Consider the following 7,524-nt stretch of genomic DNA (forward strand, 5'->3'; position numbering starts at 1 on the left):
TATATATATATATATATATATATTATATAATAATATATTATATATATTTATATCTAACTTAAAATCATAATTGTTTGTGTGATAATGTGATTATGTGTTTTCTTTTGCATTCATTTGGTCCAGATTCTAATCCAGCACTACATCTATTTTTTCATTTTATTTTAACGGGCGAACACGAACAAAAATATTTGAATTGACCTGAACACGAATATATTGTTCACGAGCTAATTTTAAACATGTGTCGATTTAAAATACGAGCAATTTCAAATAAATCGAACACAAACCCTCTCAAGGGAAGTAAGGCTGTCAAAAAAACTCGTTGTTCGCAGACAGTTCGTGTCCGGCTCATTCGTGAAGTAAATGAGTCGAACACGAACAGCTCTTTATTCGCTCGTGTTTTGACTTATTTATATAATAATATATTATATATGTTTATATCTAACTTAAAATCATAATTGTTCGTGTGATAATGTGATTATGTGTTTTCATTTGCATTCATTTGGTCCAAATTCTAATCCAGCACTACATCTATTTTTTCATTTTATTTTAACGGGCGAACACGAACAAAAATATTTGAATCGACCTGAACACGAATATATTATTCACGAGCTAATTTTAAACATGTGCCGATTTAAAATACGAACAATTCCAAATAAACCGGACACAAACCCTCTCAAGCTCAGTTCGGTTATACCTATAACCGCAAGTAATAAATTTATCGGAAATCCAACCCGGCTTCAACCCATGTGCTACACTTCTAACTTCACGGAACGGCGGCTGTTTTCAGGTCAATGCACTCAAAAATAAACTATAGCTGTGAAATCTCAAAGAAAACATTCTGCTGTCTAGTTTTTTAATCTTTGACGTCTTCAAGACTTGATATAATTACACGGCTAATTTATATCTCGGCTCTAGCCTCAAAATTAAAAAAAAATTCATCAGCTTGCATCAAGAGTACAATATTACTGAGAGGAAAAGTCATCGCAATTTTTTTTGTTTTTCAAAGTTGAGGGTTGGTGAATCTGCCATTTAATTGGTTGGTGGAATAGAGATGCCGTAGCTATCGTTGGAAATTCAAAGTCATACAATATCGGTCCGTAAGTAATTCTGAATTGGAGGTTTATTGTGATGGATAAACCACCGCGCATCTGCTGCTTCTTTTTTTTTTTTTTTTGAAGGAAATATTATAAAGGGAGTGTAGATGTAAACGAATTCTATGTACAATATTATTATATAACGATTTGCTTGTTTTTTTTTTTTTTTTTTGAAGGAAATATTATAAAGGGAGTGTAGATGTAAACGAATTCTATGTACAATATTATTATATAATGTTATATAATATATATATGATAGTGTATAATATTATTATACAAAAAAGTCCGATGCATATAGACTCTACACATAATATATATATATATATATATATATATATACATACATACATACATACATACATACATACAGGTTGGAAACCAACCATCCATTAATTCTGTTTCTTAATTAATTTGCGCGAATTTGTAGGTTTATATCGCTGTAAGTATATAGTTTAAGAAAATAAAGAGAAAAATATCGAATAGTTTTCCCAATATAATCAATAGACTAACAAGCCTGGATTAAAAAAGAGCTTGGCTTGTATGTTGCTTGCAAACAACCGGTAAAGTTAAATATTTAATTAGGCGTGTCTAGATTATTGGGAAATTTATATACATGCCATACAGTTCTTTATGTATTTACACATATAGTACCTGAAGGTTGATCTTACACTTCTAACATTTCAATGCCATAAATTTGTGTAAAGAGGTGTTTTTCCTTTTAAAAGGTTAGTAAATGTGGTATTTTTTATTATGTTAAAGATTTGAGTCTTATAAGTATACATAAGAATTGAAGAGGTATTCTTGTTGTTAGAAGCTTTCATACACTCCTGTTGAGTATGGGTCTATTTGCATGCCAACACCCGACAACAGTGGAAGGGGGAGCAAAAAATCAACGCCCCTACACCTACACCTCACATGGGGTGCCCACTGCCCAGGTACAGGGGTGCATTAGCAAATTGGTGCGTTTCTTGAGGTGTGGTTTTGATTGTGATTTGATCAAATTCCTAGTATTTATCCCAACAAGTGGTACTAGCCCAAGATTTTCTGAAGACTTTTGATTTGAGTGGGAGCAAAGCCAAATAAAGTGAGATACAAGGTGAAGAAATTCAACGGTTAGAACTTTGCATTATGAAAGATGTAAGTAGAAGATTTTTTGTATCAATAAAAATTGTATTTGCAACTAAAAGAAATCACCAAAAAGCCTGAATTGATGACTTTTTGTTAATAAAAGCGCTTGATCAAACAACTATAGGTTTGATCCATCCTTCACTTTTATTATTTTAATGATTTCAAAAAAATGAATGGAAAAAAATTATGGTGGATCTCATGACAACACTGACAATGATGTATAAAAAACATTTTGTTTCAAAAAAGATTTTTTTTTTATGAAGAGATTATTCTGCATGAAGATGGTGAAAGTGAGTATAGTGGCTGAATATTTGACTAATTTTAATACTGTGACAAGCTAGTTGTGTTCTGTGGGCATAATGTTGGATGATGAGGTGGAATCTGAACAAGAATATTGGCAGAGTCAGATTCAAACCTAGAAGAGACAAGTCCGCATCAAGAAAAGAAATTGATAGAGGTGAATGCTTAAACTGTGGAAAGAATGGTTATTTCAAGAGGAACTGCAAAGGTCCAAGCAGGCTAGTGGTGCAGGCTAAGATAGTAATCTCTCTTCAAATGTCTTCATAGGCAAAATCTAAGGTGACTCTCTGGTTTTATCCCTAGTCAATATTGAATCTTGGATAGTAAATTCAGTTGCCGCTTTTTATGCTTGCCCTAACAAAGAGGCTTCAAAATTATACTCAGAGTGATTTAAAGAAGATTTATTTCGGAGATAAAAAGGTGAGCTTTACTATAAAAAAATGGTGATATTGATATCAGGTTATCAAATGGAATAGTCTGGAATCATAGTGAATTTAGAAATGTCCTAAATCTAAAAAGGAGTTCGATCTCGGTAAGTTAGTTGACAAAGACAGGGGATGTGACTACTTTCACATGTGATTGATGGAAGATGGCTAGAGCGCAATGATGATGTCTCAGGGTAACATTGAAGACACCTTTTACCTGATAGTTGAAATGGTAGAATCAACTGATGTGGTTTGAACCAAGGTTGATACAGGTCTTCGACACCACAGTCTTGGTCAAATAAGCGAGAAAGATATGAAGTCCATAATTTCTAAGAATAAACTTTAGGGTTTGAAGTTTATAGAGCCAGATTTCTGTAAGATTGTGTATATACCAATTATAATGAAATTTTATTCTTTAAAGGTGGGTCAATGGTGAATCCCATATGCTGGAGTTAGTGCATACTAATATATGGGATCCAAATCTAATTTAGTCCATTAGAGGTTCCCACTGCCTTATCACTTTTATTGATGATCACACCAAAAATTTTGAGTTCATTACTTAAAGCATAAATCTGATTTATTTAGAGTGTTTAAGAAGCGCAAGGTCATGAAAGAGAATGAAATGGGCTTGAGGCTAAAGTATCTTAGATCATATAATGACGGTGAGTATCATGATCATAGTTTCAAGAGTTACAACGCTTCAGAGGTGATCAGGCATGAGTTCACTGATCCAAGGAAATTACAACATGCCAACATGCACACGCCCTCACTTGCTGCACCCTTGCTCAATCGCCTGCTTGCCCATGCACGTGCTTATGCCTACATGCCACTATGCATGTTTGCATGCACTCTTATGTCCTCATCTGCATGGTGTGTATACTCTTCTTCCAATAACTGTATGAATTTTTAGAATATCTAAATTTAAGATTGAGATTTTTTCGATACCTTATATTTTCGGATGACAAACAACGTCATCCAATTATATTTTGTCATCTGAAATATAAAGCAAATGATGTTTCATCAATAAATTTATCATTAGACACAAATCTCCATATATTTTTAGTAAGAATTATTCCTAAATCAATTTTAGGATCATATGGGCCTCAATTTTAACAAGTATATAATTAAACTAAGCATTTCGAAATGTTGAATCCAACGATGCTAAAAGTGATCAATCCGTGTCTAAATAAGCCCAAATCAAGTACTTAGAGTATTTTTAAAGACTTTGGTGTATTAATTGGAAGGTTAAATGATCTTAAATATTAACATACTTATAGTCAAATCAAGGGTCTCGATGAGAGGAACCAATGAGACTAAGATCATTTTATTCAAAGATTAAGGCACTGATTAAATGATGTACATGTGATTAAGGGAATCATTGTGGATTGTCTGATTGAGTGTTTTGAAAGATTGGCCAATTTTAGCAAAATGCCCTTCTAAAAAACTATAAATATACAACATTCTTCACTTGAGGAGGGAGGGAGGGAAGAGAGTGAGCTGACTAGTAATGTTAACTCTGAAAGTTTTGATAGTTGTCGTCGATCACCAAAGTTTGTTGTCAATCTTTAAAGTTCATCGTGGGCCATCAAAGGTCACCGTCGACCACTACAAACAATTGTTATGACAAACTATAGTATATGTAGCCAACTATTGCTATTGTAGTTACCAATTACAACTCTTATAGCCCAATAATGGTTGTTGTAGTTAAACTACTATTATAAAACATTGATCGTATCTTTCATAATTCAAGAAAAAGTGGACTTATGAACTTTCAACTTTTAGTTGTTTACTTTAATCGGGCAAGACTCTATGATTTTTTCACATAAAAAAGTTTGATTATTTCTTACATCTCTATTTGTGTGTTTTTTGATAAATTATACCACAACAAGTGTAATTTTAACTACACAAATTTGATTAAAAAACTTCAAGAAATTAATCCAATGAATATCATTTTAATATATTTCAAGTTGAAATGAAGATCCGGTCAAGATGTTTCCTATGACAGCAAGATTGTGTAATTTTGAAATAAAGGGCCTTTGATTCATTAGAATTTTGTCATGTTTATCTTTATTCAAAGAAATGAACATTTTAACACTAAGATTCTAGCATATCATTGCTATTTTATAAAATTCTATTCATAAGCAGTCATGTTTCTATGCATTTGAGCATGATTATAATATGAAAATTAAAAGAATTAATTGCAGAGAATTCTTGCATATTGACCATATTTAAAACATTAGCTAGCTGTACCTAATTTTTAGTTTGCTTAAAAGCTCAACTTTTTCTTCCTAATTACTCAGCCCATCCACCGTCCTTTCATAAGGATAATTATGTCAAATGTCTCATGAATCAAGTTGAGCTGGGATCAACGCAAAATCAGCTAAAAAAAAACATTTGATTTAAAATTTTGACTTGTTGTTTGACTCATTTATTTCAATCCGATCTCGACACGAGCCAAAATTTGAGTTAATTTTTGAATGATTAATGATTTTCAAGCAAAATTTGTTAAATTCATAGCAGTAACATCACTAGGGTTGTTAATGATCTTGGGGTGGGTTTGAAATTGACTTGAAAAAAACTCAATCCAAAATTTTGACTTGTTTAATTCGGTCCAATCTTGATCCAAGCCAAAATTAAATTCAATTTTCAAACCATTAGCAATCTTATAGCTAATTTCACTTTCCTAGTTTTAAGCAAGCAATAATTGGGAACAATTTGCTACTGTTTTAAATATGTTCAAAATGCTAGAATTTTCTATAATTAAAACTCTTTTCATACTATGATTTTGCCGACATGGATAGAAACGTGACTATTTATAAAAAAAAAAATATATATTTATATTTTTTCTTTATGCCAATTAATTTTTAAATATTTATAAATCTAATATCTAAACTTTTATATTTACAATTATAAATCAGATTTTTATCTTTTATAAAAAATATTTCTATAATTAATTTTGTTTCAAAAGTAAAATATATTTTGTGGATTAATTTATGATTATAAATATTATATATAAATACTAAAAACTGTTTCACAGGTACGATTTATGTATATATATAAAGTTAAAAACTGTTTCGACAAAATGTTTTGTAGCTTCGAAGGCACTAAATTTCATATACACATAACTTTAACCTAAACACTTTTCTACCTGCTTTTCACACAATAAGAAAATAATTATTTCCAACTTATTTCATATTTCATTTGTGTTTGAATGTAATACAAAGCGTTAATTGTTATAGTATTGACAATATAAAGTACTAATTGTTGATATATACAATAAAAAAAATGCATTCATAGCTATAAGAAGTTCAAGGTGAGAAGGGGATATACAAAAACAGCTTACGTCACATATTCTCTTTAGACAATTTAAGTCTATTTGACAAAGTTCTTTGTAGCTTCAAAAACCCTATATTCCATTTACATATAAACTCAACCCAAGGATAATTCTATCATCTTCTCGTAATAAGAAGTATTGCATGATAAAAATAAATATAAATAAGCTGCACTGAGATTTAAATAAATTAATATAAAAACATAAACAATAAAGTGCAAGACAAGATCTTCATGATACGTGCAGCATTTTAACATAACAGAAATAACTTAAAATATTTTCGGACAGTGTTTTGGTATGTAATCAATAATTCATAAAAAACCACCGTAGCAATGAAATATTTCAACGTGGACAAAATAATTTTAGAAATTTAGAAAATCACTAATTATAAAATGTTAAAAATTATGTAAGATCTATATAAGTTGTAGTTACACCAAACAGTCGAGGAACTATTTCAATCTTCTTCTGCGCCGTCAGGTTTCCAAACTGTATATAAACTCATACAATATTAAAATTTTAATTGGTATTCACTTGAATATAATTTAAATTATTTCAATTATAACAACAAAGAAGGGGGTGCAATATAAAGTGTTAATTGTTTTAGAGTATGTGATGAAAAAATGCATTTGTAGCTATAAGAACTTTCAGGTGATGAGGGGGTATGAAAATCGCTTACATCCCAATCTCCCCTTAGAAAGTTTAAGCCTTTTTGAAAAAGTTTTTTATAGCTTCAACTAAGGATAATTATATTGTGTTCTCATAATAAGAAATATTGCACAATAAAAATAAACATAAATAAAATGCATTGAGCTTTAAATAAACTTCATATAAAACTAAAGTGTTCGTACATTGCTAACAATAATGTGCAGGACAAGATCTTGATGACACGAGTAACAATTCGAATAAACAAAAATAATTTATAATAGTTTCGGATAGTATTTCGATGTGTCATTGATAATTCAAATAAATTACAAACAAAATTTTGACATAACAGAAATAGTTTAAAAAATTAAGAAATTTACGAACATTATAAGGAAATGGTGCAAAAACTTGTTCAAAAAATTAATAAAATTTTGCCATATCTTATATAATTTAAAATGGTAACCTACATTATAATAAAATAGTACAAAAATATTAATGACATGAATAAAAAAATATTAGAGGGGCACATAGGTACGTATCTTAAATATGCGCCCCCTAAGTGCTAATTTAATAATAAATAGAGTTCCTTTATATATATTTTATA

The sequence above is a fragment of the Phalaenopsis equestris genome, unplaced genomic scaffold (genome assembly GCF_001263595.1).
Source record: "Phalaenopsis equestris unplaced genomic scaffold, ASM126359v1 Scaffold000760, whole genome shotgun sequence".
In the NCBI taxonomy this organism is placed as follows: domain Eukaryota; kingdom Viridiplantae; phylum Streptophyta; class Magnoliopsida; order Asparagales; family Orchidaceae; genus Phalaenopsis; species Phalaenopsis equestris.